This window comes from Sapajus apella, unplaced genomic scaffold (assembly GCF_009761245.1).
Source record: "Sapajus apella isolate SASKATOON/1434 unplaced genomic scaffold, GSC_monkey_1.0 scaffold23, whole genome shotgun sequence".
NCBI lineage: Eukaryota > Metazoa > Chordata > Mammalia > Primates > Cebidae > Sapajus > Sapajus apella.
This window is the reverse complement of record NW_022436963.1, coordinates 27,417,113-27,444,659: the sequence shown is the minus strand read 5'-3', so window position 1 is coordinate 27,444,659 and position 27,547 is coordinate 27,417,113. Positions and strand designations below refer to the sequence as shown.

Below are 27,547 nucleotides of genomic sequence, written 5' to 3'. Positions count from 1 at the left end.
AGGACATTGGTCGGATATATATTTGCTCATGTAGAATATTCAAGCATAATGCAAAAGCTGATAAATAAATGCTCCACTAACTAGACAACAATTTTAAGATAAGACCTACAGATAGTTCAAAATTGACTCAGCAGTGGGGATCCAGCCAGTTTTAAAGACCTGTATATAAAAGAGACGTATAAAAATAAGTAAACACTTTAAAAATTATAATAAAAGGACAAAGTATGGGGAGGAGCATTTAAAATTAATTCTCTTTGTAGTTTCTTTGTCAAGAAGCTATTAAGGCTGTATGTGCACACAGTGTATGAGTGTGTTTATAAATAGAAGTATGTCTCTTTGCTATCTATTCAGATGGATCTCAGAAGACCAATACTTGGGTAAAAATGGAAGAAAATATATATATCATTTTTGCACACATAACTAAATCTTTAGTTATGTCTGCAAAAATGTTCAGAGGAAATAAATAATGTAAATTTATATGTATTCTAAATTAGAATATGTGTGAATGCAAACTCAAAATAACTGTATCTTTTAAAAAGTCCAAAGTAATAGAAGAGCTACTAGATCTGTTGAGAGTTAAAAATTATTACCATAAAAATAAATTGTTTATGGAACTGAGAATAGAAAAACAATGGTATAGCGCATGCCTGTAATCCCAGCTACTCAGGAGGCTGAGGCAGGAGAATTGCCTGAACCCAGGAGGCAGAGGTTGCGGTGAGCCAAGATCGCGCCATTGCACTCCAGCCTGGGTAACAAGAGCGAAACTCAGTCTTAAAAAAAAAAAAAAAGAAAAAAAGAAAAACAATGGTAGATAATATTTTATTTACATTATTTTGACATTTTAAAAGTGTATTACAGGATATGTTTTATTTGTTTTGTTTTGCTTCAGTAAATTGTAAACAAGAAAAATAACAATAAAAGATTAGAAACTATATTCTGAATATTACATCATTTTACTCTACAATTTTGCATGCATCTCCAGAAAGGTATCTTGATTTTTGAGAATGAATGTGGAAACCACAGCCACCAGATACAAATATGAAAGTCTATATGTGAATTCTTGCTCTGTAGTCACAGGCAAGTCCCTTGAATCCCCTTAGAACCTCGATGCTCATTGGGGATCATAAATTAATATCAAGTTTATTATATTTTCAAATGCAAATGCTGTTTCCCCCTTAAAATTTTCAACTTAATTTATATGTCTGTTATTCTTTTTGTAATCTTATTAAAACAAGAAAAATGTTCTTCTCTTTTGCCACAATTAAAATTCAATTATTTCGTATTGAACAGACTAAGCACACATAAACAATCAGGACTTCTGACTTAGTTTGTTACAATTTCTTTCAATATTTTAGATGGTATTTGTAAAATAGAACTATCCTGTTCTCTTAAAGTGTCTGAATAGTCTGACAAATCAGCAGTAGGTCCTCAACAATAAAAATCTAAGCATTTAGTTCTTGTATATTACCCTTATAAAATAGTAAATCTTATTTTAAACATTTCAAAACTTTTTCTAAAAAGTTAATTTATATATACAGTACTTTTCAACTTAAACTAGTATGTCTAAAATCAGTTATTTAATTACAAAATTAAAAAGTGCAAACACAAATCAAATCTGACAAAGACTCCTCAGAGTCTTAAACATGACAAGCACTTTTTACATCAAACACATAGAAAAGATTCTAATTAATACAAAATTAATTATAAATAGCTCAAAGTTACTACAGGTTGAGCACTCATGAGCTCAATATCCCAAATCTGAAACGCTTCAAGATCTACAATTTTTTGGGCACCAGCAGGACTCCAAAGTGAAAAATTCCACACCTGACCTCATATGACTCATTACAGTCAAAATGTAGTCAAAACTTTTTTTCCTGCTAAAAATTGTTAAAAATATTGTATAAAGTTGCATTCAGTTTATATGCATAAGGTTTACATAACATATACATGAATTTTGTGTTTAGACTTGGGTCCCACTCCCCAGGATATCTCATTATGTATATGCAAATATTCCAAAATTCAGAAAATCTCAAATTTTAAAACACTTTTGGTCCCAAGCATTTTGGATAAGGGATATCCGACCTGTAATACCATGGGTTTGATATATGTCATTATCTCTATATTTTATTCTATTATTACCCAAAGTTAAAAAAAAAAAAAAAAAAACATTTATTCTCTAAGGAATTTTATCACCTCAAATAGATTAATTTTTTTTATTATAAATAAATCTGAAAAGAGGATGTAGGTGTTCGAACTATCTATGTCTAGGGTAATTTTCTGCATAATACTCACATTAACACCCTCAGTCTTAATTATAATTATATTTCTTATAACAACTGAAGATTTCAAATCTAAACCTTTCAGATAGAGGTGACTTTTGGGGGTCCTAGCTGTGCTCTTAAATAATTTTGAGTGATTTATTTTGAAACTCCGATTTAGAAATAACTTCTTTCAGTAAACTCTTCACAAGCTCTATTAATTTCATATCAATTTTGCATTATTCTAATCTGGCTGGACCACAACTCTTATAGATACTGGTCTGTTGTTCAGGCCACAACTCTGAAACCAGGCTAATTACACACTATCATATACCACGAGAGCTGAAAGGAAATCAAACAGAAAGAAACATCATCTTCAGAAATTAGCCGCCACGCCTGGAGCACGGTCAAACATTAATAAACTGTTCCGCTTTTGTCACTCTGGAAAATTTAAAATTCAGGGCCATTTTACTTTGATCTTTTGGAGTCTAAAATATGATTAATTACACATTTAATGAGCCATCTAATTTTAAGGAGGAAAGGTTGTTTTACCCTCTCACAATATGTGCAATAAAAAGTGGCATCTTTGACATATACATGAATGGCAATTGCAAATAAATGCTCTTGGATTTGCCATGAATAAATATTCAGTCATGTCATAATTATCTATAAAGCTGAACCAATTTAAAATTTAGTCCTCAAATGAGCAATGAAATTTTGAAATGGGTACTGAACAATTATAATTTTAAAACATATGACATATCTTATGATCATTTCCCTGGCTTTTGTGTGAAAAATACCTATTTATTAGCAAGGTCAACTGAATTTCTCTTACTAATGTCATTGTAATAATTACATTTATGAGTCAACTTGACTAGGCTATGAGGTGTCCATATTAAATATTATTTTAAACATGTCAGTGAGGGTGTTTCCAGATAAAATTGGCATTTGAGTCAGGGTACTCACTAAAGTAGACTGCTATTTCCAATTAGGCATCATCTAATCCATTGAGAGCCTTAATAAAACAAAAAATGGAGGAAAAAAAATTCACACACACACACACACACACACACACACACACACACACTGTTGGTTCTATGTCTTTGAAGAACCCCAACTAATATTTGAGTAACTCAATGCTGTTTTATTGCTATTATCATTATTATTATTGACCAAAATGATATATATCAGCAAAACATAATAATTCCACTATGCAATAAAAATCCATGTGATAATTTTGGTTATATTTTCACTCAGTTCTGGCTAACCATAAGCCCAGAGACTATGTGAAGTAAAAGGGAAAGTTTACTGGATAGACCTCTATCCAACAGTATTTATATCCTGATATAAAAATAACACTCAAGTCCACAGTGTACTAAAAATCAAGAAATTTATAAAGATTTTTAAGAATAAAAAGAAGTAAGCTATATTCTTGACTCTAAGCATATGGATATCTATGAACCTGCCTTGCTCTTCAATTTTTTATCCTTAAAGGTCAAAATCAGCACATATGTCTTATATATTGGTCTTTGTTTGAAATCCAGCTAATTCCGAATATCATACACATGTAAGTGAAAATGAATTTAGCCAGGCGCAGTAGTTCACACCTGTAATCCCAGTACTTTGGGAGGCTGAGGTGGGCAGATAGCCTGAGGTTGGGAGTTCAAGACCAGTCTGACCAACATGGCGAAACCCTGTCTCTACTAAAAATCATAAATAGCTGGGCATGGTGGCACACTCTTGAACTTGGGAGGCGGAGGTTGAGGTGAGCCGAGATTGTGCCATTGCACTCCAGCCTGGGCAAAAAGAGTGAAACTCCATTTCAAAAAAAAAAAGAAAAGAAAAAGAAAAAGAAGGAAAATGAATTTAACAGGAACTTCTCATCTAATTTTTTTTTCATTTGCCTGGTCTGATTGCAGAGTTTATAATTTCAATGACTTTAAAATCCAAAATTAATCAACACACAACTTTCAGACATGTCTGGGTATATTTTTAATAGCATGAATAAATTAAGGGTCTGCAATAAGCAAAATAGAAAACTCAAAGATACTGAATAGCATTTTACTTTTCTTATAAGAACTGAAAAAGTCGCTACTTTATTTATTGAAAGCTACATAACAAACCACTTCACAACCTGGTGGTTAAAACGACGATTCATTATTTCTCAAAGTTCTTTGGGTTTTCTGGACTGTTCTTTGTATATAGGTAGTATCCCCTAGGCTCACTCATTTCACAACTGGACCAAAAGATCCAAAGAAGCCTCTCTTGCATGCCTAGGTGAAGACTCTTGGCTGGAGAGTCCATGTGGTCTCTCTCTTTATGTGGTGTTTCATCTTCCAGGTATTCCATAAGCCTCTCTTTTCAGTGCACACCCTGACTTCCTTCCTGCATATGGTTTGGGGTCCAAGAACAAGAAAGCAGAAGCTGCTTGGTATTTGAAGGGCTAAGAATTGGTATAGCTTTACTTCCACCAATTCTATTGTTAAAAAAAAAAAAAATCATGAGGCCATGTCACATTTAGAGAGAAGGAAATAGGTACTACTTCTTAAAGGGAGGAGTGGCCTGTATATACAGGAGGGGAGAAATTGTTGGTGATCCTGTTTGGAGATTATCTACCACAGTCAGTGAGAATATTACATCATATTTTTATAATATATTATTATATATTTATATATATAAATTTTTATATTTCATATTATATTTTTATAAAGACTTTCTCAGGATGAAATATACATTTCATTCTGTATATTTTTATGCATTTTATATACTTCATTCTGGGTATACAGGACTCTACATTTTTATAAACACTTCCTCAGAATAAAAACATTAGAACTTCTGTTTTCTTTAAAACATAAAACTTAGGAAAATATTCAGGAGTAATTCTTGGGAGCATGTATTACCTATCATTTCATTTTGCTGTTTTTATTTTATATATTTTCCAATCTTTTTACTTTGCATTTATACTTTAAAAATTAACAAAACATTGTTTTAATTGTTTCCAAATGTTTCAATTCAGTATTATGAAAAACAGCCAATGTGAAATAAAGCACAAAAACTCAGAGACTGGGGAAATTCAGAGCAAGTTTTGCCTTGTCGTCAAAGTAGAAAAAAGCCCAGATAGGTGCATATTTTCTCCTTGCCTGTTCATTTCCTTCATGAGTTCCTGTCTGCCTGATGCTACATACCTGGATAAGAAAAAATGATGTTCGCCATGTACTAAACAGGATGATTATTTCAATGCCTAGGTCTGATTGTATTACATCATGCTCAAAAATCACCAGTAGCTCCTCTATTTTGTTAAGAACAAAATTCAAAGTCTTCACATGGGCTGCAGAAACCTCTTGGTTAGCTTCTCTTGTCACCTGGATCTCTGATCCACCAGGACTTCAACCTTGGCTTTTTCAGTCCCTTGTTCCTGCCATGTCCCCTCTCCTTATCTGCTCTAATTTCCATGTGAACATTTTCTCCTTACATGGAACTAGCCTATACCTACTCATCACTTCCCTATGGAAGCCTTCACTGACTTTGCTCACTTGGTCAGTTTATGCTCTTAAGTACCTGTTCTTTGGCTCATTTAGATGATATTTAATGTAGTAATTTTATTCAAGTATTCCCTCAGATTCATGAAGACAGTGTGTATCTCTAAAGCCCTGATACACCAGAGTTTTAAATGTGGTGGATAGATCTAGATAAACAGTTACTGAATTCATTAATCAATCAGTGAGGAAAAACGAAATGGATGAGGTAGCCATTTAGTGATTTTTTTAGCAGAAAAAAAGTTGGTTTACTGTTTATTATGTACAAAGGGTGAAAATGTATCTCTCAATAAAACAGAACAAAACTAAACTAAACTAAACTAAAATGCTACCTATGGTATTGAGTGACATTGCTGAACACAACTGAAGTGGATTTCTTAGTGAGGATAAGGCCCAGGTAAACCACTTCTTGTTAGCAAACTCAGTCATAGATGCTGTTGTTATTCACCAGTATTTCCCTCTTTCCAGGAACATAATGTATTTCACTTCTTCCCTCACTCTCTTGAGTATTTTACTTCAGCCAATGAAATGTGAATTCGAGTGATATATATATATATCACTTCTGGGTGAAAGTGTTTAATTGCCACTGCAAGTCTCTAGAACTACTTCTTTATTGAAATTGTGGAAGCATGTATTCACACGGTATTATAACCTGACAGTCTCATAAAGGACAGTTGCCTCACAGATGTACACAAATAAATCTTTGTTTCAGACTCCTAAGATTTAGGGGGTGGTTTATTACTGCAGCATAATGTATCCTAACTTGTTTAATAAATGCTGTTATTCTAAGCCATAAGTAAAACATGCTTGTTTCATGGCTTTAATCTTTATTATGGGGGTCTCATGATGTTGCCCAGGCTGGACTCAAACACCTGGCCTCAGCCCTAAATCAAACACACATCGGTTCCTAAAACTCTCTTTGGCAAAGTCAAACACCTTATTTCATTATTTTCTGCCAAAGTAAAATAGCATCAAATACTAACATAACGTGTTATGGTAACTTAAATGCAAGTTAAAACAAAAATAAAAAGTTCTTCCTTGTTCTGAGCATCTGGAAAAGCAAGTTATGCATCTCACATTTTAGGGGAGTTTCTGAAGAAGAAAATATCACACACTTTGTGTATACTTTACCTCTCTGTAATTTATAAATTCTTTTTTAATTTGGAGATGACTACAATTGCTTTTTAACTTTAAACCTATTCCCTGTTCCCTATATGCACTCCTGAATTTTCCTAGCATATCAAATTCCTGAAAAGCCCACAATATAGATTACCTCCCAAAGATGTCTCAAATATAATTTGTAGTGATGTAATAAATAACTACTTAAATTTCTTGACTTCATCATGGAGTGGATTACCATGGTTGCCAAAGGTAGAGACATAAATTGAAGTTTAACATTAATTATCATTTTAATATGTTCTATTTTGTTCACCATTAGATTTAGATGACACTGTAATAGCTTACTTGGAATGAGCACAGATGTATTTGAATTTATGTTTCTCTGGTATATTTAGAATCCACATTTATTAAGCAGGCACTTAATGAGCACACACCATGGGCCAGATGCTGCTAGGTGCCAGAGCTAAAAAATTGAAAACATTGGACCTATATTTAGAAAAGTTTAAGTTGTAGACTTGCTTATGATCTGATGAGCAATTTAGGACAAACACTAATTTATCTTTAATACAACTAGAACAATAACTGCATATCACTTACGGCTATAAAAATATATTTAGAAACATGAACTATTGCAGTTTTCATCTGACCCCTCTGAGTCTGTGAAAGTCAGGTCAGGTATTACTGGCTTCACTGTGTACATTTGAAAACCAAGGTTCAATAATTTATTAAAAATTTTTATGGTTTTATACTTAAAATATAATAAGTTAAATGTCTTATAAACTTGGAGAAAAGTGAAAATTACAAGTTATCTCACTGATAGATGATGAACTTCCTGAGCATGAGAAAAAATGTAAAATATCAAAAAAATAAAGGACAGGGGCTGACCTTAGCAAAATGAGCAGATATAAATGATTCAAACACTCATGAAATTCATTCAGGCATATATATATATATAAAGTTAATATAGAGCAATACTGAAATACTGTTATTTGTGGATTTGTTTTGTAATCTAAATCAAGAGTATTTGCAATTAATCACATTTAGCATTTACAAGGATGGTCACAAAGAGCATTCACCTGCCTGAAAGTACAGAGGGAATTGTCTTCCTAAAGGACAATCTAGTAATATACACACTCACATTTTTAAGAACATACAACTGGACACAGAAATTATACTACTAGGAATTTGCTTTTAAGAAATAATCAGACACATATGAAAAGATTCAGGTACAAGTATATTATCAAACCATTGTTCAGTAAATAGTGTAAAAGATAAATAGCTAATGATAGGTTACTGGTGTGAGTAAATAAGGAACACTCATCTGGTGAAAAATCCTTCAGCACTGGGAGAATATTTAATGATACTTGAGAATGTTTACAAGATGTTAATTAATAAAAACAAGCTATAAAGCAGAACGTATACATTCATCTCGATTTTGTATATTAAATGCACACACACATGCACACACATGATTACTGACAGGCTGCTATAAGCAGAGTGATAGAATTACAATTTATGCATGTTTTGTCTTCTCCAAGTTTTGTATAAACATGTATGATTTTATAATTGGAAAAATGTATTAAATAAACAATAGTCTGTTGATTATTAATTTTCCTTCACTTGTTGTATACATAGTAAGTTACCATGGTTATTAAATAATTTAGTGTAGTTTGCAAATTTTGAACAGATTTTATCATGTTAGTAAATTCACAAGTACTATTCACTTAATGAAAATGAATAATTTTCAGGTAGAGTTGAGTATATGATTAAAAAATTCTATAAACATGTATATAATATGAGATTCTATTTTTGTTAATCCTCTGAAAAAACAGAATATATCACTATCTATAAAAATAGAGGAATAATTATTGTTCTTAGAAATACATGTTTCTTTTTATTTAGTCTTTTTCGTCCATCTCACTATACAAGTTTACTAAAATAATCATCTTGGAAGTAATTTAAACTGTTGTTAAATAATTTAATGGCTTCTAATGATAATTTCTCAGGTAAGACCTAAAATTAACAATATTAGCCTCCCCTGCTCCAATTGGTAGAGATGTATACTTAATTGAATTAAAGAATATGAGTCAGAATGTGAATTTTATAGGAGCAGAACTCTTCTCTGTCTTGTTCATAGTTGCATCACCAGTGCCTGAAATAGCATCTATCACATAGTAAGTATTCAGCCAATATTTGTGGAATTATTACCAGTATATATTGTTTAATGAAAATATTATTAATATTGACAATTTAGTATGTTAAATTATTAATCAGAATTAACTAAAATTTTTGTATCAATTGAAGACAGTTTCATGTAGAAAAATTTCATGAAAAACATAATATCCAGGAGCAAAAACTCCAAGAATAACATTATTTTAGGATAGCTAAGATATATGTGAATCTTAAAACTTCACTAGCATAAAATGAATTTCTGTTACATGTTTCTTTGGAAAAATGACCTTTGTATCACAAGGAAAAGGAGCCCCTAATGGTAAAAGCAATTTGTTCAGGCATCATGTCTTGTGTGCATAATTTTTTAAAAACTGCTATTTGGCTTCCTATCCTGAACTACACATAACAGATAGGTTATTTTTCTTTTAAACTACAATCTGTCTTTTTCTATGAGAAAGTTGTTTCTGTTTATTGCATAATCACTCTGTATATCTGCATGACAAAAGATAGAATAAGAGTGAAGTCAGTAAAAATAAAGCTTTTGCCACCTAAATGCCCCAAAGAAAGCAGATAGAAAGCTTCCTTCTCTTGTCTGCAAACCACATAGGCACCGTCTGCACAAAGTAACAAAAAAAAAGTAAAGTCGGCACCTCTGAAAAGAAAAATTTTTTAATAACCACTGTGCTAATTCTAATAAGCCATTTTCAGCATACACTTCTGTGGTAAATTTATATATAGAATATCAAAATTATACCTGTTAGCAATACAGATTCAGAACTGAGCATGCTTAGGAATTGACTAACAACATTAAATGCCTAGAAAACATCTCCATGTTCCACTTTTTAAAAAGTGTCTTCTATCGAGTCTAGAATAACAGAAATGTTTTCATCTCAATACAACTTTAAGAACTTTCTTTAATTTATTCTGAACTCTTCTGATAGAAAATTAGCAGCACAACTGATTTCTGATCTTCTTTTTTATTTATTGTACCTTAGTGATTGGGAGACTCTGATAGATGTCAGAGAGGAAAATCATGTTTTTTCACTAAGAGCTCTATTCCAGCAAGTATTTTGAACTCCTGCTATTTACAAAGGTAATTCAGTGGTCTCCATACAGAGCTCCTTACACAACCCCATTAGACATACAAATGTGAGAAACCAAATAAGTTAAACTTTGAAACAATATGCAAAAAAGGCATTGAAAATAAAATGTCTACATTCTTTTGAGAGCTCATCCATGTTGGCCTCTTACAGACATGACTGATAAATTACAAGTAACTCCACCAAATATCTTATTTGAGTCTCTCCTTCCTGCCTTAAAAGAAAACCTTTAAAAAGGGTCTTAAAAAGATCCATCCAGTATTCTCACTTTTATTCAGCAGAAATAATCTTTAAAAAAAATGGTTCGTTTAGCACTCAGCTTGTGCCGTGTCACTAGGAATTGCTGTGCTAACAAAGTTTTTGAATAATTGCCTCTACATTTTAAGAATTTGCACACCATTAAACTTAAAGAATTAATAGAGCTGCCACTTCCAAAGAATATATAAACTAATAAAATCTACTAGCCTGCTTTTCTAACTAAATTCTAGAGCTCCCTAATATATTCTTTCATCTGACTAAACCAAGCACTTTAATTTGTTACAGTAATATTTGTGGGGCCAATGAAAGGGGCCAATGGAAAGACAGATTCAACTGGCATTAACCATTTCTTATTATATTATATACCTGAGACTTGACAAAGTTTCCAGAAAAAACAAAATAGCAAATGTTCCATTGCCCATAACAAAATAAATCCATGAAACCATGAGAGTACAAGAAAAAAATAAAATACCAACAAATGAGAAAGTTTGATGACTTTCTAGATGTTGGAAAGCAGATGGGAACAAGTCCAGTCAACATGGAAGTATAGGGAAGTACATTGCACCATGCAATGTGATGCAGAGGGATTTCTTTTCCACTGCAGACACATACGAATGCTATGTAAGTATAAAAACCCTTTAAGAAGTACACATAGCTGAGGTTAAATGTTAAAGATGTAAATCCTCAGGGGCACCAAATGGAGAGAAATTCAGACTGGCAAGGAGATGGTAAAGTTGGAATAACCTCCCAAAAGGGGAGCCTTTGCATGAAATAGCTGACCTTATAGGAACTTGGTGATCTGGTGGAAAAAAGAATCCCCAAAAGGCAGTCAGAACCCAGAATGTGTACTAAGCTTGGTTGTAGATCCCAAATTCATTCTGTCTGTATGGTAAGATAATTTGAAGCCAAAAAGTTCACATATAAAACAGTCCAGAGCCAGAGATATTTGTAGAGACACTGTAGAAGCAACAGAGATGCAATGCTATGCAAAAGCATACACAACTCAAACAATGTTGGTCTCCCACAGAAAACAACATTTGCTGAAGGTGAATTTGTCATAAAAAAAAAAAAAATTATGAGCACCAGGAAGAATGAACCATCATGAGGGAAATCCAGCAGATGTAAGTAATAAAGAAATTTGTCCCTAAAAATTAAAATAGTAAAACAATTACAATCTAACTTTAAAATAAACTTACTTAAGTTTTTTTAAGAGCTTAAGGATGGGAGAGAAAGTATTAAGAATAAACAGAAAATAGCAGAAGAATTTCTAAAAGAGCAATATAAATTATAGAAATTAAAACTATTTCTTTTTTTAAAATAAAAGTATAAAATACAGATTAGTAGAAATTACACTGACTGCAACACCAGAAAACAGAAGAAATGAAAAGATAGAAATGAAATCAAAGACAAGTTTAGAAATACTGAATGAACATTACTCATTTCTTAAAGGAGAAAATAAAAGGAATTAAACAATGCAAGATTAAAATATATACTGGCTGAGAATTTTTCAGAATTGAAGAAAGATTCAGGAGCTTGCAGAGGTCTAAATGAGATAAATTTGAAACAACTCCACAACTACACACATTGTAGTGAACTTGAAGGCATGTCTTTTTTTAAGATAAATTCTTAAAATCTATCCAAGTGAAAAGATGAATCTATCTTCATAAGTATGCTAATTAGATCATAAACAGTCCTCTCATGAGCAAAATTATATTCCAGAAGATCATGGAACAGAATATGCAAAAATTGTTGAGAAAAAAGTATCATTCACATAGAGTGCTCTAAAAAACTATAGTTATTAGTTTAGAATGTGACTAACATAGCAATTTTCAACAAATGCATTTTAAGGGAGTTTAAAACAATTTTTGAATGACCTTAAAATAGTCTTCAGAGCACAGGAAAAGAATCTAGGAGATGCACATAAATAGCAAGAATATGGTAAATAAAGAACTCAGGAAATCACGTCATATGTCTAAAAAAAAACCTTAACAAAAATATTGGGGGCAGTTTAAAAATAGTGCAAATATGAGCACTGGGAGAAGTGTATTGGAGTAAATTAAAACAAGTCATTGTCCTGTTTGTGAACAGAATAGATATACTATCTTTACTCTTTATTTGAAAATATAAAAGTATACTTTATGTTAAATTAGTTGTTTACTAAAATATGATAAGGGGAGTATATCATTTTTAACTAGTAAAAATTGAAAAAATAAAGAACGTTTGATCAAACCAATAAAAGACAGTGTTTATTTAAAAAACACTTTAGTTGAATATAAAATAAGAAATAAGAAATAAGTCCAACTTGATCAACATCATACTAGGTGTGAATGAAATAAATACATTTGTTGAAAGAAAGGAATTGTGAGACTAGAAATAACAAACATGAAATTGTTGATATGCAGTACAGACTTGATATTCTTAATGAAAATCTCACACGTGTGTAAGTTTTCAATTGCTGTGCTAATAGCACATTGCCATAATGAAGATTTTAAATAAATTAAATATCCATCAATAAGGGAATGAATAATGAGTATAATATACATAAGATGAAATATCATATTCTAGAACTATATATATTTATAAGAATGAGTCTAAATAGTCTAATATGCAATGAGTTACACAAGTTAAATAAGTTTGTTTTCAGTATTATATCATTTACATAACATTTTTAAACAATATTTTATGTAAACATACATATATAAGTATATATATACATATATATATGTACAATTCATGGTAATGTAGAGTGAGGAATGGACTAGGTAGAATTACAGTTTATGCCCTTATTATATATTGTATTGGCATTTTTATTTTGTAAATACTGAAGATGTTAAACCTCAATAAATTTAGCATTTGGTAATTCTGAGGGGTGGGAATTGGTAATTATTAACTTTAATATTTTCCTGAATACTTAAAATTTCCCACTTTTCCAAAAAATATATATGTGCGTTACTGCCGAAAGAATTCAAAGACTATGTAACACTTAAAATTGCCTTGTGAAAGTGTGAAAATAGGAAACGTTGCCCGTCTTTAAAAGATGGAGTCAGCAGACATGATACTGAATTTATAGAGTCTGCAATAAAAGCCAATTATATTATTCAAATGTATAATGGTGACCAGCAAGAAAAAAATAACAATAAAATAAACTATGGAAAATACGACAGGAAATGGTGGAAAGGTCTTTATTTGTTATTTTACTGTCTTCCCTGTAATTTCAAATTTTATTGTTGTTGTTTTCAAGTGCATACATTACTTTATTAGGGCATTATCATAAAAAAAGAACCATCACAACAAAAAAATAACATGAAAGAAATGTACAAGCATTCGTGATGTTCTTTGAAGAAATAAATTCTGGCTTATTTGTTCTCATGCTTTTCTGTGCATTGCTTTTATAATCAGAAAATTTAATATGCCCCTTTTCTTGATCAGGTCCAACTGCTTGGTGTATACAGAAATACCATTTCTATTTTTAAGCTATGTGGATCCAGGGACCAGCATCTCTATATCTTCTCACCATCTTCCCTGAGCTCTATTTTAAAATCCACTTATGATTTACACTCCAAATTTAATTCTCTACTAAATACCCAATACAATTGATTAAATAATAATTATAATTTTATTCTTTTCATTGTTTTATATTATTTTTACCCAATTGATCCCAAGGCTCACATATAAATGTTGTAATAGTAATAATAATATGACAATAAACAGCTAACACATAGAGTGCTTATTAATTGCCAGGTTTTCTTCCAAGATTTTTTACATATTTACCTGCTGAATTCTCCTGATAATACTGTAAAGTCAGTACTAACATTATCTTCACTATGAATGGAAAACTGAGCTATAAAGAGGATAAGAAACTTGCCCAAAACCACAGAGCTCTTCTGTGCTAGACACAAAGAGGGAAAGCTACCATGGGTGGCACTTCAGCTCAAGAGTTTGCCTCCTGAATCTTGCTCCATCATTTTATTCACACTGAGAAAATGCAATTTGTTTTTTAGTAATATCATTAGTTTTTTATAATACTTCATAGGACACACCTATGGTTCCTATGAAGTATCATAAAATACTTCATTGCCTCTTTAAAGGATTTTGAGGTCTAGGGAAATTCGTTTATTCATTCATTCATTTATTCATTTAATTGTAAACCTATTACATATAAGTTTTATACCCAGTATACTTTCAAAAAGAATTTGAGTCTACAGATTTTGATTCATGTTCCTATGATATAAAGTTTTGTAAATTACCTTACGACTTATTGCAAAATAGTTAAGTAGGCCACAGATTTCATCAATATAGACTAATAGGGGATATTATCAGAAGGCATTCCCAATGGCTCTGTTTTTTCCTCTAGCATGTCCTGTGTTATGCCTTTACCATAATAAATGTTTAATACTACAACACATCATGCAGATGAACTTGGTTTTAACTAGAGCAGCTCTTTTCAGTATGAACACTGACAACAACATTCTATTCAAATTTTCTTTCAAAGAACTCTTCTAAACTGATTGATACTTAAAACTTTTTAAATAAAGAGATTTTTTTTTATTCCTCTATTGTCCCACAGGAACAATAAAGAGAAATTTAAAAAGTAGCAGTGGTAATGGTGGGGACAAAAAACAAAGCAAAAAACCCTCTGTCTTCAATTAAAATGTTACTTGACATAACCTCCAAAACACAATTGAAGCCCATTTTCACTGTTGCCAAATGCTAAAATATCTGGACCTTTGAGGGACATCAGGGAAATCTGGTAAGTGCTTTCTTTAGAATACCGATTGCCCCAAAACCTGGTAGCTGAGGAAATTGCTAGTGTTGAGAGGAGGAAATATGTATTTACAAGACTACAATACAGAAGGTTATGCCTTAATAGGTTTACCAGAAGCTATACTATTCATTCAAGTGGCAAACAAGACAAGTAAGATAACCAATTTGTCAGTTAAAATTGAAAAGAAATTTGGATATGCAAGGTGGAAAGTAGACAAATGAGATACAACATGTACACAATTGGTGATTCTGAAGAAAAGAAAGAAGCAATATAACCACAATTTGACCATACCCGGTTGGGGAACAAAAAAGAAATAGTAACACAACAAATCCTGAAATAAGAGAATCTTAAATCAAGGGGGTAAACTTCCAAAAAGTTAACAAAAATGGAACAAATCCAGGACAAAAACAAAAAAATCTGTAAAAATAAACACACGGACAAAACAAAAGAATCATATAGGCACTTACAAGACAAAAAGCAAGTCACATTCAATGACAGAAATTGCAGACATACCTAAAAATGTTGCAAAACAACTTTCAATATGGGAACGGCCTCTAAAATGCTTACAAACATTTACACATTTCCAAAAGAAAAAAAATAAGCGTGATCCAAGAAAGCTAACATATCTTGAATGTATAGGACAAAAAAAAGACATGCTCAAGTATGGAAATTCACAGAAAATATAGCACCTACGACTATTTCTTAGGTGGAGAGGTACGACATAGTGAAATGTAACAACCTCCAAAATAATTTAAAATAAAGAACACAGGAATGGTGAATTGGGTAGTAAAATCCTGTTGGTAAAGAATAATTTCTTTCAAATTTGAAATAAGTTTAGACTAAGTCTGTGGGTATTCAGCTAGAATGTACATACCCAAGAATGTAAAACTGATATAGTTTAAATTCAGGTGGTACAGGTAGAGTCGATGACAACAAATCACATTGCAAATGCATTTAACTATCAGAACAAAGGCTTATAAAAGTTTGTTTACCATTTAAACATGTACACAAAAAACAACTTCAAACTATTGCTATTTTCAAAATTTTGGGTATAAACTATAAAGGTATTCTGGACATAATATCTCCCTTGGAAAGAAATATATACTTAACAATTTCTTCAATGTTGTTTCAACTTCTCTTTTTTCAGTTTAATTAAAATATGAAATCAAAAATTAAACTAAATATTTTTGTGTTTCTTGTTTGTTTGTTTGTTTGTTTTATGAGATGGAGTCTTGCTCTGTCACCCAGGCTGGAGTGCAGTGGCACAATCTGGGCTCACTGCAACCTCTGCATTCCAGGTTCAAGCAATTCTCTTACCTCAGCCTCCTGAGTAGCTGGGACTACAGGTGTGGGTCACCACACCCAGCAAATTTTGGTATTGTTAGTAAAGACAGGATTTCACCATGTTGGCCAGGATGGTGTCGATCTCTTGACCTCATGATCCACCTGCCTCGGCCTCCCAAAGTGCTGGGATTACAGGGGTGAACCACCATGCCTACCCAGTATTTCTGTTTCTTAAATGTAGGATAAGATCTCATTCTTACAGAAGAGTATCTATTATTGACTATATTATCTAAATATTTATAATTTATTTTTTAAAAGGTGTATGGCAAGACACCACTCTTACAAAAGTATTTCTCTCTCATCTGAATTTAGGCATCAGGATGTCTCCAATGATAGTCTTCAAATTTCATGATCGTTATTTACAGGTGATAGGGTTTCCTTTTAGAACTTTTATGTATTGCTTGAGTTATTTTCATGAGTAGAACTTAAACTTCTGCATTCCGATTAGTATGCTACTAAAATAAACAGATAAGTGAATAAATAAGCAAATATTTTGTATTTCTTCTTCTCACATAAAAGAATTTAAAAGGTACTATTATACTACTGAATATTTTTACTTATCAAAATAACATCAGAAGTATGCAATGAATTTAATATGCCACACATTCTTTTCTTTTTGGGGTTTGGTATAAACTCAGAGAAAATATGTAATCTTTTTCTAAATAAACAAGTGAAGCTTGTTTTCTTTATGGAAAGTTACATAAAAATTGTAAAAAAGTATTCTGGTGCTTCACCATAAATATTCAAAGGAAGTAATGCAATGAAGTCATTTATAAATGATTGACTTTTTTGCTAAGATGTGATAAGTTATGCATTTATATAACCTCATACAATGCTTTATATAAAAGTTTCCACATTTATATATTTGAAATCTTTGAACTGCACAGCCACAATTATTGCCAAAAAAGAAGAAAAAAAAAAAAAAAGAAAACCCAATGAAGCATTCAAAGATGAAATGATTCTGTATTTCTGTTTTTTATACAAATGGTGTTAGCATTTTTGTATGTTTATGCTTGTTTTGTGAACACGCATAGTTATGTTTACACATATATGTGAAGGAGGAGGGTAGAAAGAGTCTCCTTAAACATCTTCTTTCCTTATAAAATACAATGTGCATAAATTGGTGAAACCTTCAACAACAACAATAAAAAGATGATAAACCCATCAGATAAATGAAAATTGCTCAAAACAAGCAATTCAATATTCAGCATATGCTCCTTCTTTTACAGATATGTTCAGAAAACATTGCCACTGTAGATAAAATTATGAATACCTCATTTTCCAAATTGATTCTGTGTGATTCTACTGTTCCCTCTATTTTTTCTCAGTATAACTTCTATTTAGTCATTCTGTGAATGTTTCTCAGAGGACATAGTCAGGATGCTGATTATTTAAACATAAGTAGTTTTCATTCGGAGAAGCAAAAACTATGAATTCCAATTTTTCTTCCTAAACCCCAATGTTACAGTATCCCATTAACATAATGGGTTATACATAGCTAATCTCAGAGCTCTTAAAAGTTTTGTTCCCAAGTCATCAACTTCTGAAAGTTTTCATAAAGTATTATAAGAACCTTAATGCTGACAAGCTTAACTGGTGTAAATGGCAAAGGAAACTCCAGAGGCTATTATTAGGAAGCTGGGTATAAAGCAAAATGCCAGACAAAATTTGGTGAGCCCACATGACCTCCAGTCTTGCTTTGCTCCCCTTACTAAATCCTCCCCTAGGAAACTTTATAACCATTCTTTTAAATCATCGGGTGAAAACTGCAAACCCCACCCCTCATCCCTTTTATTCAAATAAAAAAAGACAAAAAACAGTTAGCAATCACATTTTCCCATCTGCCGTTACAAAAAGGGCGTGTAGCCATCTGAAAGTCCCAGAATTAGCACTGTCATCCCATCTTGCCCATTAGTTTTACTGCAGCAAATACTAGTGAAACACTGAAAAATGTACCTGTAGTGTCTCCTTCCCTGGTTTGATCCTAACCTACCGGAATACAGATTCAATACATTTATCCCACACAAGGAATAAATGCATTTTAAACATCAGCATGATAGAAACACAGCATCAAAAAAGCAGTGACTTCTCCCCCAACCCCAGCTTTTACCTGTTATGCTAATACAAAGACATTGAAAGGAAGAAAAGCTGCAGCTTGCCCAGCAATATTCTCATTGCAGCAGACAGCACAATTTTGTACTTACAGATCTTACCAGGGAAATGTCTCAGGATCTTTACAATTTTTCTGCAGAACTCTGTTTCAAGCTCTCAGCCAGGCATGCTGTGCATCCAGGCAGAACCAAGCCGTATGGAATGTCTATGCAGCTGGGAGATAATGGGACTCTCTTTCCCAGCTGGGACTGCAAGCCTTTTATCCACTGAGTATTGCGTGGCTCTTCTCTGGTCTTAAGCATGAAATACGCTCCTCTCCTGCTGCATTCCTGTCGGAACCTAGACCATCAGTTCTTGAGGCACATGTGCAAAGCTCTCGTTTGGAATATTCAAAAGGAAAATTCTTTCTACATTGAAAGCCAGCTTTATCTTCATCAACCTTCACAGAATCAGAGAGAGCTGAGAGCAGCTGCCATTCCAGTGTCATGAAAGATTAAATTCACCCTCCTCTTTCTTTGACTGGAGATAGTCACTCCTGTCGGGTCATCAGAAAAATCTTTCTTATTGAAAACTGGGTCAGACTAACTACTTATTACGTTTCCAACAGGAAAGGAAGTAATTTTTTTTTCGTCCTCTGGTTTCACTGCATTGTCATTTGCAAGCAAAGATTAAGCTGGTCAAGGGTCTGCACTGATTTAGACAGTAATCAAATGTAAGCTTTTTGAAGCATGTCAGTAACTCCTTCTATTAGTGAAGGTGAAGAGAAAGGGGAAATAAAATCAAATGATTGTATGCATTATCACTAAAACCTTTCTAAACTGTATTTTAAAAATATGTGTTTGAGGTTTCTTAAAGACAAGTAAAGAAAGTAGAGTCAAACAAGTCCAAAAGAGTATTGCTGCTCTCCAAGAAACATTTGTTATTCCAGAGGCAGAGAACAAGTGTCTAAGTGTTTGCATAAGAGCTCTGTAAGAAAAATAATAGTTTTTTTGTTTCACCCCGGACACTCCAACTAAATTTTTAAATATATTTGGGTCTTGTCGTTGGGTTTTGAAGGGACTAACTGCTTGAAGGAAGAAAACTAAGGAACAGCAATTACACAGGCATATACACAGAGACTCTAATGCATACAAACAACTATAACATGGAAACAGAATGATAGTTTGGACTTATTTTCAAGTTAGTATACAAAGAAATTACACTCTTAGCATAAATAAGTGGACACTGAGAAAATGAAATCCCAAAATCAAACGGAAATAAGTCAAAAGATATTTATTGGCCTCAGTTCGCTTTCATCTGACGAGCAAGAAATTTTCTATCACTAAATTTTATGACTATGTCCTATGGATTTCTTCACATGGTCTAACCAAAATCATAAAGGGTTTTAGAAAGGAGATGATGTTTCCTAACACAATATAAACTCAAAATGGGCTAACCTATTGTTTCTCCCAATTCATAGGAAGGCAAACTGGACTAATAAGTAAACTACCTGTTTTCAACGAGCCTCTTTTTTTAAAAAAAACTTAGGAGTATTTCTTGCTTTTTAGGAATAAAAATATTTTTTTATTTGTAAAAATGTCAATATGACTTTTTCTGCAGTTTTAAGAAATATAATGATTATATAGTAGGCTTTTTTTGTGGAAAGAAATTCATTCAATTTAAAGACTATCCCTTTACTCAAATCTCCAACACTTCTGCCTCATATTCAAGGACAGATGATTGCTTTACTTTCTAATTTTATCCAAAAAGGAATAAGAACCAGAAGAAAACTTCAGTAAGCTCCTATCACTGCATCTAGTCACATACCTGCCTCTGTGACCACAGACTCTTCCTTTATCTTGTTAACTTGGGGTGAACCATGCTCCCTCCTTAGGCTAAGCCATCCACTTGTGCTCTAGATAGTCTTCTCCTACTAAAGGGACCACTCTACCCACCTGTCTCTCTTTGTGGAATCATCAACTATCCCTCCCTTCTGTAGCATTATAACAGAGATTTGCTGCTAGTTGGCCCATTTTAAGAATCAGCATCCCTTTAACATCACATCTTCCTCTGATGGCTACTGCATTTCCTTGCTTCTGTTTATAGCAAAACACTTGGAAGGAATTCTCTGTACTTATTGTCTCCATCTTTTCTCATTTTATCTTGAATCCAGCTTGATTAGTCTTTTGTCCCCACTGTTCCACATATACATTCCTTGTCATAGTCAATATTAAATTACTCATAGAAAAATGCAATGGTCAACTTACTTCTAATTTTACTTGATAGATCACTCACATGTAATACAGTTTACCAAGTGCTCCTCCTTTAAGCACTACCTTTATTTAATTTCTTAAATTTTCTTCTACTTTAATGTCTGCTCCTTCTCAGATCCCTTTGCTGATATCTTCTCACTTATTAATCTTTAAACACTGGGAGAGGAGGGGTGGATACCAAGGGTCTAAAACAAGGTCTGTACACTAAAGGCTATAAGGAATTACTAAGGGAAATTAATTAAGACCTAAATAAGTAATATTACACCATGTTCATGGATCAAAATACTCAATATTCTGAAGCAGTTAATTATCTCCCAATAGGTTTTCAGTTTTAAAATAATCTCAGTCAAAATATCAGTAGGTTTCCTTGTAGTAATCATCAAATGAGGCTAAAATTTATATGACAATAAACTTAACCAAGAAAGTAAAATCAAATGATAAAGTACAAAGTTGGCTGACATATCCTGTGATTTTACAATTAACTACTAATGTAGAGTGATAAAGACAGTGTGGTGTTGGCAGGATAGGTCAATAAAATATAATTAAGAGTTTAAAACATATCGGCACATATACTGTCAATTGATTTTAGGCAAAAGTATCAGGTAATTCAATGATAGAGGCATCATAATTCAAGAAATGGTGCTTGAACAAATGAATATCTATTTGTAAAAAAGTTAACCTTAACCCTTACCTCATAGCACACACAAAAATCTAACGTGAAATAGATCACACACTTAAAGATACAGCATTAAAACTTCTGGAAGAAAACCAAACACCCATAAGTGGGAGCTGGATGATGAGAACACATGGACACATGGGGGGAACAACATACATCTGGGTCCCCGTGGTGGTGAGTGGGAGGAGGGAGAGTATCAGGAAGAATAGCTAATGAATGTTGGGCTTAACACCTGGGTGATAGGATGATCTGTGCAGTAAACCACCATGGCACACATTTACCTATGTAACAACCTGCATGTCCTGCACATGCACCCCAGAACTTAAAATAAATGTTGAAAAAAAAAAACACCTCTGTAAGAAAACCTATGAGTCCTAGGGTTAAGCAAAGATTTCTTAAAACTCATGTGCACATACACACATAAAGACACAAAACATAAAGAATAAATAGAAATATTAGACTTCATTAAAATTTAAAAAGACTGATTTTTGAATAAATCACTAAGAAATTTTTATACCTTAATGACAAGTAAACAAGTAACTGTTTAGAAAAGGAAAAAATATATATAAACAGTCATTTTTACCAAAGATGTCCGAGTGACATTTAAGCCCATAATAATGATGCTCAACATCATTATTTCTAAAATGCAAATCAAATCATAAGATAACAACTACATACCAATTAAGTAGGCTCAAATTAAAAACAGTAAAAATTCATGGTGGGAGTGGTGGCTCACACCTGTAATCCTAGCATTTTGGATGGCCGAGGTAGGCAGATCGCTAGAGCCCAGGAGCTTGAGACCAACCTGGGCAACATTGTCAAACCCCACCACTTCAACAAATAAAGACATGAGCTAGGCATGGTGACCGGTGCTGGTAGTCCTAGCAACTCAGGAGGCTGAGGTAGAAGGATCACCTGAGACCGGGAGCTGTAGTGAGCCATGATTGTGCCACTGCATTCCAGCCTGGGTGACAGAGTAAGATCCTGTCTCCAAATAATAAAAATGATAACAATAAAATAAAATAAAAACAATGAAAATTCCAAAAGGTTTTGAGGATGTGAAACAACTGGAACTTATACCTTGCTGTTAGAAGTATAAAGTGCTACAATTATTTTGTAAAACAATCTGGCACTCCTAAAGTTATATTACTGAGAAACCCCACTCTTACATATTCATCTAAAGGAAATGAAAGCGTATGTCCACACAAATTTTTGCAAATAAATTTTATAGCAATTTTTTAAATAACAGCCAAATGTTGGAAATAACACTGATGTCCATCAACAGGTTAATAGATAAACAAATTGTGGTAAATGAATAATTGTAATACAAGTTAGCAAAAAAATGTCAGAAATTACTGATACTTACAACTTGGATTAATTCCAAAGTCATTATACTAAGAGGAGGATATCCGAGAAAAAACAATGCAATTCTATACTGACAGAAAACAGAACGTTTGTTCAGGGATAAGGAGAAAGCTTAATTGCAAATGGGCAACAGGAATGTTTCGGGTAATGAAAACATTCTGTTTTTGATTGTGGCAGTGATTATATGGGTATATGTTGTGGACCAATCATATCAACCTAGACAAATGGGTATATGTTATCTCATGTAAAGTGTATCTCAGTAAAATTGATTTTTAACAGATTAAATGATGACAGACTGTGGATTCTCTTTAAGGCTTTGAAAAAATAAAATCAACAAGCCTATCATTTTACCAAAATATTTTTGTTGTTGACACTATTACTATTATTGATTTTAGTGAAACAGTGAAAAATCACTTCTCTAATCTCAATATTTAGATATTTTAGTTTTTTTTTGATCTGAGTTAGTTTGATTCACTTATTTTTTTTCTAGACAATGATGATGATGATGATGATGATGATGATGATGATCATATTGATAGGTAACTTCTATAAACCAAATTATGTGTCAGGGGATGTCTTAAGCATTACATTTGCATTGGTAATACATTCAATCCTGATGAGTTTGATATTATTTGCAAGATTTAACAAACAAGAAAACTGAAACATACAAAGTTTAATTAAATTGTCCAAGAACATCCAACTGTTGACAGTGGAGAAAGGATCAAGCCTAAGCAGCCTGACTCAAGAATCTGGATTAATATTGATTTATTATTCAAATAGCTATACTCTTTCTCACATTTTGCCTACTTGACATGTCAAATTCTGGGAGAGGGATCTTAAATATTTCCCAGAAATATTTTTTTAAATGAAGCAATTATCTTTCAAGAAGTTTTTGTACTATATATTCCCTATACAGACACACACACACACACACAGGCACACACACACATATATTTTATATATATATTTTGTACTATATATTCTGCTGCTATATTGTTTAATTGATAAAGCCTACACACACACACACACACACACACACATCACATGTGTGTGCACATACACATACGTGTGTATATATATACACGTGTGTTTATGTATATATACACGTGTGTGTGTGTATATAGGGTTTATCAATTAAACAATATAGCAACAGAGTATATAGCACAATATATATATATAATATAGATATTATATATGTAGTGGGTTTTGTTTTTATGATTATATAACATCTTAGCAATCCTTTTAAATATGTTTACATCTCCTGGATGTGAATTATTTTTAGCATTTCTACTTTCTTTCTGGTTTTTATTTTCCTGTATATACTAGAACATTAACATTTTTTGTCACTGTTTTAGATACATTTCTTATAAGCATCATTCAGTTTGACTAAAAAAAAAAATTGACTTTGTCTTTTTATAGGGTAGCTTGTCCCATTTGTATTTAGTGTAGTAGCTAATATTTGTACTGAATATATTTTTTCCTTCTGAAGTTTGCAAAGGCACCAGTTCCATAGTCTCCTTAGGTGCAAGTAGCCCTCACAGACCCAGAAGGCCTGGGAGGTATTGATTCCAACAGTTCAGTTCCACACATTCCAGTTGGAATTGCATCACTTAGCCTGATGCTGACATCAGGCAAAAGCTGACAAGTAGAATTTCTCTGGCGGAATGCTGTGGCAAAGTTTCTCTGCCAGTAAAACCAACTTCAGTGAACCATGAAGCACTGCCTTTTTTTGTTTGTTTTTAAGTCCCTCAAAGCCTTAAGGAGAGCCTCTTCCTATAGCTGCTATTGCCTCTGCTCTCCTTGCTAAAGAAGGGGTAAAAAAAATCCAAGTCTGTATTTTTCCTAATACTTTCCAGTGAAATGCTTGGGTTCCTCTTAACTGCCAATTCTTGAAGTGGACACTCAAAATGCTATAAGCTTCAGGCTGTGCAAAACCCTGATCCACTTCTGCCTCCTGCAGGAAAGTATGACTATTGACTATTGCTGTTACATAACTGCCTTGTGAAGAAACCTGTAAAGACATTTTCTTTTCTCCAAACAAATTAAAAGCAAAGATGAACACATAATAATTTATTGAACATGCACATTTTTTAAGATATGTAATATACTAACATGAGTAATATTGTCCTGTTGGTGTTATTTGTTGTTTTTGTTTATGTCCAGATACTTTGATATGCACAACTTTTCTAAACAACCCATGTTTAAAAAAATATTTTCTATGACATAGTTTTCCTCTTTTCACCACAGACACTTCTCCTAATATTATCAAAATATGAACAATTTTCTATAATCTTCTAAGTACTTCCTATGAGCTAGACACTAAGTCTAAAATCTCACTTAGTCTTGGTAACAACCCTATGAGGCAGATATTCCTATCACCTTTGCTTGACTAGCACTTGAGGTTTTGCCAAGATCACATAACAGTAAAAACATAAACAGGGACATGAATCCAAGTCCACTTAACCCCAGCATTTGTATTCTAAATGTCTTGTCAAGAGTGCCCTGCTATATCCACTGGTATATCAAATAGAAGGCAAAAATAAGTGCTATAATTTTATGGTTATTTCCAGTCTTGAAGGCATAATAGAAAGTTTCTCTTAAATATATAATATTTTAGGCTATAACTGTTAAGATTTAACAATTAATTAGATACTTAATTCCTATGTTCTTTAAAAAACTGCTTGTTTTTGTGAAAATGGTCTGAATCTAAATATTTGTCTCAAACCTCCACTGTGCTTTGGTGAAGAACAGAAAATATTAAATGGTCCCAGGAAATGGAAATCATTTTTTTCCTTTTGTCATTTCTTTTTCTTTTTGGTGAGGGAGAGGTAGGGATTAGAGTGTTATAAAGAGAAATCCACTGCACATACCACACTTACTTTCCCTCAGAAAAAAACACACTGAAGGGAGGGTGACAACAATTTCCTTAGTCTTTTGCCCCAAAACATTTTTTTTTCACTTATACCACATATGTTGTAATTTTACAGATATTTAAAATTTCACTTTCCTCTGGAAAAACAAGTAACAACATTTTGCCATGAAATGTATTACCTTTCAAAGAGAAAATAGTAAGTGAAATGCATATATTCATCTTCTACCACATGGTAGGAGAATGTGTATTTTAGAAAGCTATTGTAATAAATTATATTCAAGTTCCTTAAACCTATTCATATAAAAATAGAAGAACTGTTACTCATGGTAACTTAAAATGAGGATTGGGTAAGACCTGGTATCTTGTGACCCGAATTGTTTTGCCTCAACCCTGGAAAGACACTGCAAAATTGTTCCATGAAACTGTCTGCCACCTGCTGCTTCCAACACTGAATTTTAATGAGTGTCAATTGCTCTGCAAGGCTCACTATCTCAGCGGTATTGTTTACTATAAAGCCCATTGTGATCTTTCTAAATTATAGGATACATTGCTTGGGCCCCAGTGAAAATATATGTATTTCCTCACCTTTCCCTGCACATACACTCTTGCCATTGCCTGATCATAGATAGAGTATACTTCTCTGTCCCTTGATTTTGGCCTTAAACATGTGACTTGCTTTGACAAATAACGTGTGAATAGAAGTCGCAATGTGCTGGTTATAAGCCTAGGCTTTAATTGTCTTTATGTGTTTCTTCTCGCCTTCTTGTTAACTTTGCTATTGTCATAGAAAAATTCACGTTGGCTAAACTGCAATCCATGGAGGATGAAAGATACTTGGAACAGAGCTATTCCTGCTGATCCAAAGACCTCAATAACCAGCAGAGCTGCCCAGCTAAGCACAGCCTAGATTATCTCTCATCCATCTTGCACACCTGGGAGATAAATCAGTTCTTATTGCCTTAAGCCACTGAATTTTGAAATAATCTTCTATGTAACCATAACTAGTAAATACAATATTATCACTTACTGAAACCAAGTTGACTTGGTCTGGGCTCTCCCAAGAGTGGAGCCTAATTCAAAGAGTTTTTGCCTTTGTCACATGTTAGCCATTCATTTCAAAATGTGATCTCAGAAAATAGTAATGACAGGGTGAGTTAAAAACGGAGGAAGGAAAAGCCAATAAAAGGATGTATTGAGTTTTTCAACACCATATAGCAATGATTGTTCTATAGTTTGGGACATCTAGAAAGTGTATCAAATGCCTCTCAGGTCTGTCCACCTCAACTAAAAATGGAAGAAGCAACTATCTGTTTGCTCCCATACCTTAGTGATAAGGTGGCCATATGCCTTGTTATGTAAAACAGGACAATTATGAGAGTGAAAGGAGAGTGTATGAATCATAGTAATGCTGAAACAACTGCCTCAAATCAATGCTGAGCCTGTGAGGTTGTGTGGCCACCCACATAGTGGTCAAAGTTTGTTCTATGGGATATTAACTCTTCTACACATCTAGAGTACATATATACATGAGTGTGAATCAGCTTTCTGTGAGTACTCAGTATCATGGAATCCAAGAAACTGCTGGATGGGAAATGAGAATTGCAAGAAATGGAGCACTGTCAGGTAATATTTGTGTTAGGCTGAATGAAGCATTAGCTTGAATGCTTGGTCAGGATGAGAATATTTGAAATGATGCAGAAAAGCAAAGCATAGAATAT

General features: G+C 32.9%; 1 protein-coding gene across 3 annotated transcripts in view; it reads right to left on the bottom strand.

Moving 5' to 3' along the window:
• Window positions 1-19,309, bottom strand: part of CNTN6 (contactin 6) — a 295,215-nt gene extending 275,906 nt beyond the window's left edge. For 2 of the 3 annotated variants that reach the window (XM_032290508.1, XM_032290509.1), the window contains exon 1: window positions 18,757-19,309. The gene's annotated coding sequence lies outside the window, so the exon portion shown is untranslated. The remainder of the gene's footprint in view (window positions 1-18,756) is intronic. The other variant, XM_032290507.1, reaches the window with a different exon arrangement.
• Between the last annotated feature and the right edge of the window lie 8,238 nt (window positions 19,310-27,547).